The sequence below is a fragment of the Agelaius tricolor genome, unplaced genomic scaffold (assembly GCF_023055355.1).
Source record: "Agelaius tricolor isolate 1412-34295 unplaced genomic scaffold, bAgeTri1.0.p SCAF_4, whole genome shotgun sequence".
In the NCBI taxonomy this organism is placed as follows: Eukaryota; Metazoa; Chordata; class Aves; order Passeriformes; family Icteridae; genus Agelaius; species Agelaius tricolor.
Genome location: NW_027269264.1, coordinates 28,863,351 through 28,875,390, shown reverse-complemented (window position 1 = coordinate 28,875,390; position 12,040 = coordinate 28,863,351). Strand labels below are relative to the sequence as shown.

The 12,040-nt window shown below is 34.0% G+C and overlaps 1 protein-coding gene across 38 annotated transcripts in view; it reads right to left on the bottom strand.

Moving 5' to 3' along the window:
• PTPRD (protein tyrosine phosphatase receptor type D) overlaps positions 1-12,040 on the bottom strand; it is a 1,154,223-nt gene that overhangs the window by 779,515 nt on the left and 362,668 nt on the right. For all 38 annotated transcript variants that reach the window (XM_071425013.1, XM_071425049.1, XM_071425014.1 and 35 more), the window contains exon 5: positions 490-533. The gene's annotated coding sequence lies outside the window, so the exon portion shown is untranslated. The remainder of the gene's footprint in view (positions 1-489; positions 534-12,040) is intronic.

The following is a 12,040-nucleotide window of genomic DNA, read 5'->3' as shown; positions in this document are numbered from 1 at the left end:
TGTATATTAGGTCTATGAATTTTTTTTCACGATAAGAAGCAACTTTCTAAGTGCTACAGAGAAAACAACTATTTCAGATATAGATAAAGGAGAAACTCAGTGATTAATAGATAGTTAAACACATACAATTTGTTTTTTCTAAGAATAACTCATCTTCTTTCCATTCTCTTTTCTAGAGTAGAGTCACCTGAAGGAACAAAGTAATCTAGGAGTGTTTTCTATTGCTGCTTAAGTATTTGAGAGTGATTTTCTAAGAAGTATTAATGCTTAAGTTCAATGTACTCAATAAAAAGTTATGCCTGAAAAAAAAACCTAACGAAAAAGTTACTTAAATCAAGGTTAAGTCTGCATAAACAGTGCAGTGGGAGTGGCTTAGTACTTTAAAAATAAATGGATAACAGATTTCTCTCACTGAAACTCAATTTACAGTAACCAGTTATTACGATTACAATGAAAATATACCAAGGACAAAGAATTTTTTTAACTTACTCTTCTCCAAGGCACATCCTGTTGTTTTGTCTCAGGATAGAGATCTAAAAAAGATTAAGAAACATTTGATATTACTGGTAGTAATAGTCACTGTCAAATACCATGGTTCCCTTTATGCATATATTTTTATTTGTTGATAGGCAGAGTCAGAACGAATTATGATTTTCAACACCTCATACACACATTAAAGGAAAAATTAAATGAAAACATAGATACTTCTGCAGTTCTATTTTTCTTTCTATTAAATATGCTTCTGAATTTTCCTACAGATCTCATTATGATAGAATCATAGATTGGTTTGGGTTGGCAGTCACCTTAAAGGTCTTCTAGTTCCAACTCCCCCGCCATGGGCAGGGACGCCTTCTACCGGACCAGGTTGTTCAGAACCTGATCCAGCCTGGACTTGAATTCTTTAAGGTATGGGGCAGCCACAACTCTTCTGGGCCAACTGTTCCAGTGCTTCACCAGTCTTATTGTAAAGAATTTCATTTTAGATCATATCAAAGTGCATTTTAAATTGCATTTTTCATAATTGAATGTTTGAATTACCTCCTAAATGAAAGTCTACAATTATGCAGAATTCAATTTTTGTACTATGGGTCACGATTTCCAAATATATACCTTTGTAGTTCCTGAAACATATTTTCAAGTTTGAATCAGTTTGCAGATATTAATGACATTTAAAGACTAGCTCAAATAAAAACTCTATAATGCAAAACACTTAAATTCACTGGTTTTGAGCCTGTATAAAACATTCTATTAAATATTATATATTTTTTCATGGTTTGGGGATTTTTATAATCTATTTTTGGTAAAGTATGCCTCAAGTAATAGTAATTTGATAACAATAATCAGGGTAGGTTATGAACCTTAACACTAGTGTTCTTCCATCTGAGTCTGTGATATTGTTGCAACAAAAAACTCATCTGGGGAATTTTGGTATGCCACTGGATAATTTTGAAATATTCATAATAAAGGATGAAAGCGTAATCAGATTGATCTGAAAATTGGCATTATATTCACAAGGGATTTGACTGCATGCAATACCTATACTAACATTCCCAATGTGCATATCTTAAGATATTAGTTTTTTGAAGAATGAAAAGTTCAAAAATCCTATTCCTCAATTTTTCCCACCAATTTTTCTATCAGTATGCACCCCTACTATATGCACCCCCAGTATTAAAACTGTATATACAATGTTCACGTAAGTATTCAAAAAATGCTTCTGTTCAGCAAAACTTATGGTGGTTACAAGTATGAAGGGCTGTAAGGTTTAAGAATAACAACAGATATATTTAGAGGGCCAACATTTACCATACCTTGGGTTTAACCCTGCAGTAATTAGAAATGATGAATCTTAGCTGTCCAAACAGGAGAAGATTGATTGCTTCCAGAAGAACATATCAGTTAGTGGAGACAGAGGACAAAACTAGTCTTGAGCAATTTGACTTTATAAATAATCAATACTTGAAACTGATGTGGGAATCAAGACATTCCAAATATAATTTTGGGAATATGGATACCTGAGCAGAAATCAGGTAAATGTAGAAATTACGGGATTTATACCAGGAATGGCATATAGTGAGTGTGCTACCTGACTGACTATACAGCTTATTACTGCTCTATACATGTAGTTCCCCTGCCAAAAAAAAGCCCAAACAAAACAACAAAGGCATGCAAGAATTCAAACTAGCCTGCAAAAAAATGACCAGCTCTAACAAATCTAAATGCACAAAATTATTTTAGTCTTCCGTATTTAGTGTTCAAATCAGTTGGGCTTTGAGTTTCCTTGTTTCATGAGCTGAATTACACTCTGGCAAGTTATTCAAACTTAAACTTTCAAAGGTTAATTTTTTAATTAGCAGTGGTCTTAATGTAAATTATTAATTTACTCCTTTTGAAACTAATGGAATTATCTAAACACTGTGAATGCCTTCCACAGCTCACCTTTAAGAGCAGTGACTGATCTTGTCACTTGTCAGATTTCTTAAAAGGTTTTAAGCAGTGTATACTGCTAAATATCTATATGGAGGACATGAGAAAGAGGGCATCATATTTTGGAAGAATTCCTTAATTTTCTTTAGGGTGATAGCATATCCTTGAAGTGAAAGGAAAGGTTACTGAATTCTTTAGATTTAGAAGTTAGATTTAGAGTGTTTAACTTTTAAGTTAAACATCAGTGAAAACAAGAAGGCCTATTTCAAAGTGCGTAATTCATAACATTTTTAAAAACTTCCAAATTTGTAACCCGCAAGAGTTTCTTTCACACAACAAATTCCTAAATTTAGGATGTAATTCTCAGGCTAATAATTATGCAACAACACCAAACAGTTATTCTTCAAAGCAGTCAAACCATTTGCATCCTGCGATGGCTCATCACCAAGGTGAAGTATATTTTGCTGCCAAGTCACATGTTTCTTTGTGAAACAGGTACTCCCTTCTGCCACCCTTAAGCCACTCCTCAAAATACTAATTTTACTCTTATGTTCCTTTATCACTTAAAATCAGAGGTATTGGGCCACAGTCTTTCCAGACATAATCACTGGCTTCCAGTAACAGTTTAATCTTCCATAACCTGGGTCAGTTTCCCTAGATCTAAAGATCTAAAGATCATTTATGTTTTACTCGAAAGACTAATGTTTACAAAAAGCCAAAAAATAAAGAGTTAGTGTTAAGAAAACGGACAGGAACCGAAGGGAAAAAAAAAGGTATGCACAGACATCAAAGATGGTTTTTGAGCTTTTATGAATATGTTAATAACACAAATAGGTTTCTGGGACAGTGATATTTGGCCACTGTGAATTAATTCCTTCTTCCCTTATTTACATTGGTATCAATTGAAAACAAGGACACTGAAGCTATATAGTACAATGATAAACTGTAAATGAAGACTGTGTTGGGGGGTCCACCTTCTTAATACCTCAATAGAAAAGAATCTTACTTCTGACTTCACCTGATAAAGCATTAGACTGTGAATGAGCTATTTCATATTCCTGCTCCTTTCATGTTGTCTGGAAAAAATAAAACAACACCACAGAAGGGCATAGCAGCTTTGTTCTTTAAAGAACTATCAGTATTTTGGGTGATCAGAATTTTGATATTGTCTTTAAATACTACATTTGTCATCCTCTGAACTTCAAGACTTGCTGCTTTCTCACTGTATGTCCATGATGTATTTCATGTAGAAAAGGGGAAAGAAAAATATACTGTCCTTTTCTGGACAGTATATTGCTGCACTCAAGAAATTTTTTCTGGTTTTGTGGTTTTCTTTGGTTTTGTTTTTGTTTTGTTTTTTTTTTTATTTGTTTGTTTTTAATGCATTTTCTTGATTATGTTATAAATGATGCCTAAACCCTAAGACTTTTGAAAGGCATTTCAGTATGTTGAAGGTAGGTGTAGATTTGTTATTTCTAAAGGGACCTATAGGTAAGCTGTTCAGATGCTTTTCCAAGCAGTTAATTCCTTTAAAAATTCAGTCTGCAAGTCCTGTCTCAGAGTTCAAAATTAAAGAGATGACACAATGCCTAGACAGATGCATCAACAGCTATTCTGAGATTACTATGGAGGCATCTTAATCAAAAGCATTTGATCCTTTTGCGACTGGAACTGAGGCAAGACAAAGGGTATCTGCTATGATGATATATGTGTGAATATTACTCCTATGGTTATAAAACCACTATGTAAAAATTAACCTTATTTATGGAATGGTATTTCTTATTAAAGTTGCAGCTGGAGGCCTTTAATCTGGCTCTGACTGTTGTGCCAACCCTAAAGTGTTAGTCAGTAGTATGAAATATTTACTATTTGAGACAAAGAGGAGACAAACAGTGGTAAAATGGGGAAAAAAATCTATCAAAATTAAACCTCTCTTGAAAATACATTCAATTACTGTCAAAAGACTTGAAGTACTTAACCTTTAATGTACAAATATTTGCTTTATATTGCTTTATTGGGAATTTCAAGCTAAGAAACCTGTGGTAGTTAATTTTCTCGATCTCCGTCAAGAATCTTCTTTGCAAAGGCCAGCCAACTAGGGAATATCTAATTGCTCTCAACATCTTGTCAATTTTAGGTAAATAGACACTAGAAAAGCAAGAGGGTTCAGAATGGGGAAAGTAAATTAAAGAATTATTTTTGTACCAAGATCCTTCTATAAGGGAAGAAGTGAATGATATTTTTTAAAAGCTATTGCTAAATAGCAATAAAAATTATGCTATTTCAGCATAAATTTAGACATGTGTTCCTCAAGTATGATAGTACAGTGGTGAGGAAGCCTGCTGCAGCATACAATTTGGACCCAAATCACTGAGATTATGTACTTTTCTTTAAGTTTGTAAAGAGTTCCTTTACCATAAGAAAGCAAAAAACTTAAGCAACAGGGAATCTGCATGCTCATACTGTAGTTGACTGCCATTCTGCTCTTATACATATGATACAGAGTTACACTTGTTATACTGATAATGACCTAATAAATGCAATAACTCTTCATCGTATACATTCTGCATCATACTTTGTAAAAGTGCATCTTAACATTATTCTTTCAAAATCCCTGGGGGACTCTATTACTGACAAAAATAGTAGTTATAATAATGTCTTAATTGGCTAAACAGCACTACCAGATATCAATTCAATCTAGTACATCCCAATCAGATCTGTCACTATCTCAAACTCTTTGAGCCTCGCTTTGGGTGCTGAAAAAGGACTGTCATAGTTTAACCTCAACCAACAGCTAAGCCCCACACAGCCACTTGCTCAGTCCCATACCAATGGGGAGAGAACATGAAAAGTAAAAGGTAGTTAAGCAAGGAAAGGAAAAGTTGTGCACACAAGCAAAACCAAACAAGGAATTAATTCACAGCTACCCATGGGCACGCAGGTGCTCAGTTATCTCTAGGGGAACAGGGCCCATCATGCACAGAGTTACTTGGAAAGACAAATATCTTGCCAAATGTTCTACTCTCCCTTCTTCTTCCTCCCACTTTATACACTGGCATGGTGCCACAGGTTCTGGAATATCCCTTTGGTCAGTTGGGGTCACCTGTTCCAGTTGTGTCTCTTCCCATCCTCCCAAGAACCCCCAGTCTCCTCACCAGCATGGCAGTACAAGAAGCAGAACATGCTTTAGTTCTGTGCAAGTCCTGCTCAGCAAACAACAAAAAGATCTTGATATTATCAACCCTGCGTTCAGCAATTCAAAACCAGCCCAATTGTAGCCACAATCGTACCATATTATCAGACTGCAGCTCTGAAATCACACCACTATACTATTACATGGATGGGAAGAGAATATTAGTCTTTGATTTCTGCTTAATTTTTACCAGACAAAATGTTTTCTGTGCAATACATATAGCATTGAATAGCAATATTTCTACAGATATTTCCTTAATATTTATGCATCTGCTTTATGCATTTACTTTATAATTTTTTTCTGTATTACACATATTTTATGCTTTTCCTTATGCAACCCTGCTGTGTAGACATTACAAAAATATGTGCAGCATTCTCAGACAGCACTGTTCATCCAATAAACAAATTCAAGCTATGTGATTTGCCCTCTGATTTTCATGATGGTAAACTCATTTCTAAGTTCTACTACTACTGATTTGAACACCTCTCTTTTTAAGTCTCTATCTCAGATCATAACATCTCCAAGAGCTGCAGAGCATACTAACTTCCAACATAGGTCTAGAAGCAATATCCCCACTTGTTATCAGCTTGCTTATCTCAATTAAAGATTTTTGTGAAGGCTGCCCCAAATAAATACTTAATCCTACCTAAGGAAGGTTATTAATTAGCACTAAAACTTACCAAAAAATCCAAACCCAAACCAAGCCAAGCCAAGCAAACCAAACCAACAAAAGAAGAAAAGCAATGTGTAAACACTCCTATCTTCCTTTTAGTTTCACCATTTTTTGTATATGTAGAAGATACACCATGCATAAGTAGAGAAACTCCATCTGATTCAAACATTCATGCTAGACATGTCCTTGTGTTTGCAGGACTTTGTCCTCTCAAAAAAAACCCTATCACTGAAAGCCTCACTTTTATTCTTCTCTCCTCTGCTCCTTCTTTGCAGTCGTAACCATTTAAGTTTTGTGTCTTTCTCCAGTCTCCCAAATTTAATAAAAACAGGTATGTAACTATGGTATCTTCATTACCAAAATCATGGCCCTTTTTTACAATTGCATCTTTTTGGCTTATGTACATTTACAATTTTCCCTGAGTAACTTGACAGGAATTATCTCATCATGTAGTTTGCACTTTATTTGAAACTCCCCTGGCAATGTACAGAACATTAAAAAGCTTTTCCTGCTATCCAGTTATCTTTTCTGGTTCTAGTTTTAGTATTATTTCTTTCTGAGAAAGTGTCTCAGAAGCCAGAGTCTCAGTCTTCTAAAGGAAATGGAATTTTCTTCCCCATATCTTGGCTGAAAATGCTTTCCTTCCTGTAGAACTGTAGATGGAAGCATGATAATTTTCAAGGTAAGTTTTTTCGTCAGCCTGAATCTTGAGACATCACAAATATCAGTGGGATAGGAAGTTTGTTTGGCACAGTTTACACAGAGGAAAGAGAGGACTCCCATAAAGAAGATGGAATAAAGCTAATGCTTTATAATAATGAACTTTAAAAAAATCTGTTAAGAAACTTTTTTACTCGAAGGAACATACAGTAAAGTGCTGACTAAAATAGCTTGCTTCAACAAACACATAAGTGGTAATATGAGCAAATGACAAAGGGACAAAAAGGCTTTCAAAATATGCTCTCTCTCACACACAGCATAATAGCCTGTTGTTACAAGGAAGGGATAACATTCTATCCAATGCCTGCTTTTCATGCTATACCCTTTTGTAAAACAGCTTTTTCAGAGATGTGTTTCTGAGCCAGCAGACTGACTTTGAGTTCATGACTCATGCAGAACCCAACTCACAAGACCCAAAACAACAGCTCTGCTTTTTGTTGTTAAATTCTGTGCAAAATGGGACAGTTTGTATAGGGAAGGCTGAGCAGAACCTCAGTCCACAGTAATCAACATTTTTTTCTCCCACTGAAAACAAAACAGCTAGACTTACAAGTTTAATTACAAGTCATAGATAATTGGGACAGCTTCATTGTATCAGGAATATTCTCTACCTAGACATAGCAGGAGTGGCATGGAAATGCAATTGTCATTGCTAGCTGTTAGTATAAAAAAATTACCACTACTAGGAGAAGAAATGTCTCAGGAATTTTTGGGAGAAAGCTCAAAGCTAAAAATGGAAGATACTGATCTACATCAGTTTGAAAGACTTTAAAATATTGGAGAAAATCCACTGTAAAAACACATTTATTCTTATCATTTTAGTCCAGTTACAGGCAGTTTCTTAGTGTAGTGTTCATGAATTTCACCACTCAGCTCTGCACACAAATATGCAGAGCATGTGAAAGAAGTATTCATATATTCTAGAGTCAGATTTCAGCATTCAAAATTCAAATTCACTTGCTGAAAACTGGTACAACAAAAGCATATTAAGAGCCATGTGGTAAAACACTGAGCTAGTCCCTAGCCTGTGCTAAGACCCAGCACCCAAATTGCATAGTTCAAGGCCTTTAGCTGAAATTAGCTCCTGTCTGTCACTCTGTATTTAATGCTCACTAACCATTGTATTATATTTTGTACACTTCTGAAGCAGATCTTTCACATCAGTTTCATCCAGAGGCATCTTTTTTGTAGTCCTAGGATACTAAGTGAACTGAAGCTAGTGAAGGCAGTGGAAGAAGATTCACTTAAAAAGCCTGGTCCAAACTCTAATTAAACACTGTGAACATGGTGTTTGTAAAACAGTTTTACTGTAACCCACTTTAGTTGTAAATCTTAAAGCAAACAAAGACAACTTTACATTTGTGGATGATGCAATTAAAAATGAAAGACAAGTAGAGGAGATATTAATTCCAAGATCTAGTTGCTTGAGCAAATAATATTTCTAGAATGCTACTATTTCTGAAATGCTCAGTTGTAAACACTTTTAAAAACATCTGCATATGAAACAAGCTGTAAAACTATCTGTGACATGTTTGCGATGTCAACAGATGATGTGATATAGCAAATATTTAATACAGCAAGCCATCAACAGCAGGTGGATTTTTAGTGAGACCTACATTAATTTTTAGCCAGATAAGTAAACATGAGCTGTCATTTTCTTAAAACTAAATTAGAGTAAAAGAAATGTAAATACATTAAAATATCTTAGTTATAATCAGCCACCTATTAGTATATTTCTCCACTTTGCTGGATTAATTTCTCTCTTTTTCTTTTTAACTCCAAAGGAATTGTATGATGCTAAAGACAGAAACAATTTAAACTCATAAACATGCAACCAGATATTTCTTGGAGAAGTTTGGGATTTACACAATTTCTGGCTTTATTAACTTTTCTGGCCAGGTTTACCTTAAATCTTCATAATCCATTTATAATAAAATCAGAAACTATTTATTTGTTGTACAGCACCAACTACTATATCTGAATTAAAGTGTCTCTAGCAAGGAATTAAATATTTGTATATATTTTTTCCTTTTCATATTATATATGATACAGCAAAATAAAAATCAGAACAGTAGTTCCTGCCCTATGTGATGCAAGTACTCATGCATAAAATTTTTTTCCTGGTATGTTCCATAAGGTTGAAGCTTCTTTCTTCTTCTGTTCTATTTTTTCTATTTCTATTTTCTTCTTCCATAAGCTTCTTTATTTTTGCTATTCACCTTTCAACAAGCCTTGTTACTGAATCATGACAAATGATTCTTTACATATTAGGACACTCAGTTCACACTGATGAACTAACAAATTAAAATGTAATATAAAATAATGACACTGAAAATGCAAGGGACAGTCCTTTTGATGTCAGGAAAGAATTCATCATTAGGCCAAGATTTGCCCTTTAATTAAAACATTACCACACTGATAATGTTGAACAAAATGCAGTTTTGAGGAATTCAGTGAAATAACACTAAAATAACAGAAGTTATCACACATTTTTTTGTCCTGAAGCAGCCATATTTCATTACACATAGCTGAATGTTAGAAAGCAATCTAGTGTGTTTTGCCATCCTTGTCTCAGTTAAGGTAATTATTAGTCTTAGAGTTTCTCTCTTTCTCTTCCCCCCCGCCTTTCTTTTTTAACTGTGCTTACCCAAGAGGAAAATGAACCATGGTACTTATCAGCATAATGCATACATCAATGATACCGAAGGCAACATTCCATGGCTGAAGCCATAGGTTAGCTGCAAATCCATTAGTGATTAAAAATAAAAAAATAAAAACAAAAATAAATATCTGTGAATCTAGGCTATAGCTGAGTGATAAGTGCAGAAAAGTCACAAAACATGACAATGTAATTTGCATCAGTATTGGATCAGAAAGGTTGTTAAAAGACCAAGCAAGAGAGGTGAAAAATTATCCAAAAGGGGATTGAAAACAAACTTCCTATAAGAATAGTGATAATTATGTCATAAATTTTTCAGTCATGTAGTTATTTGCACTCAGTCTAGAAAAAAATATTTGCCTGAAAGGATTTGTTTTTTCTGCGCAAAAGGATTGTAAACATCAGATTATAAAAATAATACAATCATTAAAACACCCTTAAGATCTTAAGGACAAAGACCTTAGACTAAAGAGACACTAACGTTTCAGATTATTGAAGATGACACATTCAGGTTTTAAAAAATTATTAAGTTTTTTTGACTTGTTTTAGTTTTGGTATCTTTGTTTTAATTTCAGGTTGTACAAATTAGATTTTAGTAATTCTCATTTCAATTTTATATCTTTCAAAGATATCTCCATATGAAAAAGGTTATTTTTTTATATTAGTTATCAATAGCCTATAGTGTCTCCAAAGTTTCATAAAATTTCATAAATTACTTATGTCTACAATCACTGGGGAAAAATAATATATCACATACAAAAAAATCCGTTATAAATTTGAAAAATTTAATTTTCTGGTAAAAAGAAAGTCTCAGAATGAAGAAGCATCATTCTATATGCAGCTATTCTTGGAAATAAAAATAGTAGTTTACCTAGGAATCATGTCTCCAGACAGCCAGATGGTGTTTATATTCTCTATTATTTATTAATTAAATTAAAACGTTTGCTATCCGTATCTTTTATCAAGTCTCCATTTTATCAGAAAAAAAATCTTTAGTTATTGTATCCAAGAGTTACATGATAGGTATAACTGAGACTCACATGTTGAGCTTTTGCTGACTTCACTGAAGGTTTAGCTATTCTTTATATTCCTGCAAGATGGAGAGACTTTTTTTGTACATAAAAGTAACCTAGGTTAAAGCAGAACTTCACAAAATAATTTTGTTTCTCTTAACATATCCATGCTCACAACTTATACTGTTTACTCTGAAATACAGTGAATTTGAGGTTGAATGCACAACATATTTTTGTAATTATTCCATAATTTATTAGTCACATCTAATATTTTACTTAAAACCTAGCTATACACACTACAGAATGATAAAGTTTTATAAACAGAATTAAAAAGTCACCATTGATATCATAAAAGGAACGTATTAAATCTCTTAAATTTAATTATGAAAACAGAGAAATCATGGGGTACAGTAACAGTAACTTTTGTTTCTACCAGAGGAAAGCTAAAGATTTTTAAATAGAATAGAAATTAGAGAAATTATTATGTTTTTATAGCATCTTGGTTTTGCCTGAAAGGGTGAGAGAATTTGATTCCTATGACTGCATTAATATAAACATTTGGATGTCAAAATCTTGCATGTGCACATTTTCAATTTAAATACTACCTTTGCTGTTGTTTTAAGATTATTTTCTAATTGTGGAAATGTCTTTTCCTACATTTCCAAATATATACTAATATTTAGCTAGGGTTTACTCTACTTTTTTTTTAAATGAAATGTACTGCTACGATATAATTTTTGCATTCTTGGCTGCTAAAAATATGAAAAATACAACCCAAAAGACAGATTATCTGGACCAACTTCACTTTTTGTGGTATAACTGCTTCTCAGTTTTTCCAGTGTTTTCACATTCCAGTGATGTTTGTATGAAGGGCTATTTAGGCGAAATTACACACAGAACAGAATACATAATTTTAGATGCAGTCATTGCTAACAACAAACCCACAGATTTTGTCTGTGTGTGTGCCTGTGGTTCTGTGTCCATGTGTATTTTCTGTCTGTAAGTCAAAGTTCTTGCGCAATTTTAAGCACATGGTTACAACCTACTTCTTTACGTGCTGCAAAAGACAGCTTGATGAATTTGTATGATTTGGTTGCAATAAATCCGTGGGTCTCTGGGCCAGTATAAATCCAGATCCGGCTTGCTCAGGACTAAAGCCCACACAGAATTGCATAGACGGAGGATAAAAGACGAAAAGCGCTCTTTGCCATGTGGAGACGAGTATCCAGTTTATTAGCTCGAGTTTACTGCCGCCACACTTCTGGTGGCAGCTACCACCCAGATAGCAAAAAGAGGCAGAACCACACCTGCCGCAGGGTTTTATAGCCCAGGTGATGTGGGCGGGGAAAGAGGAC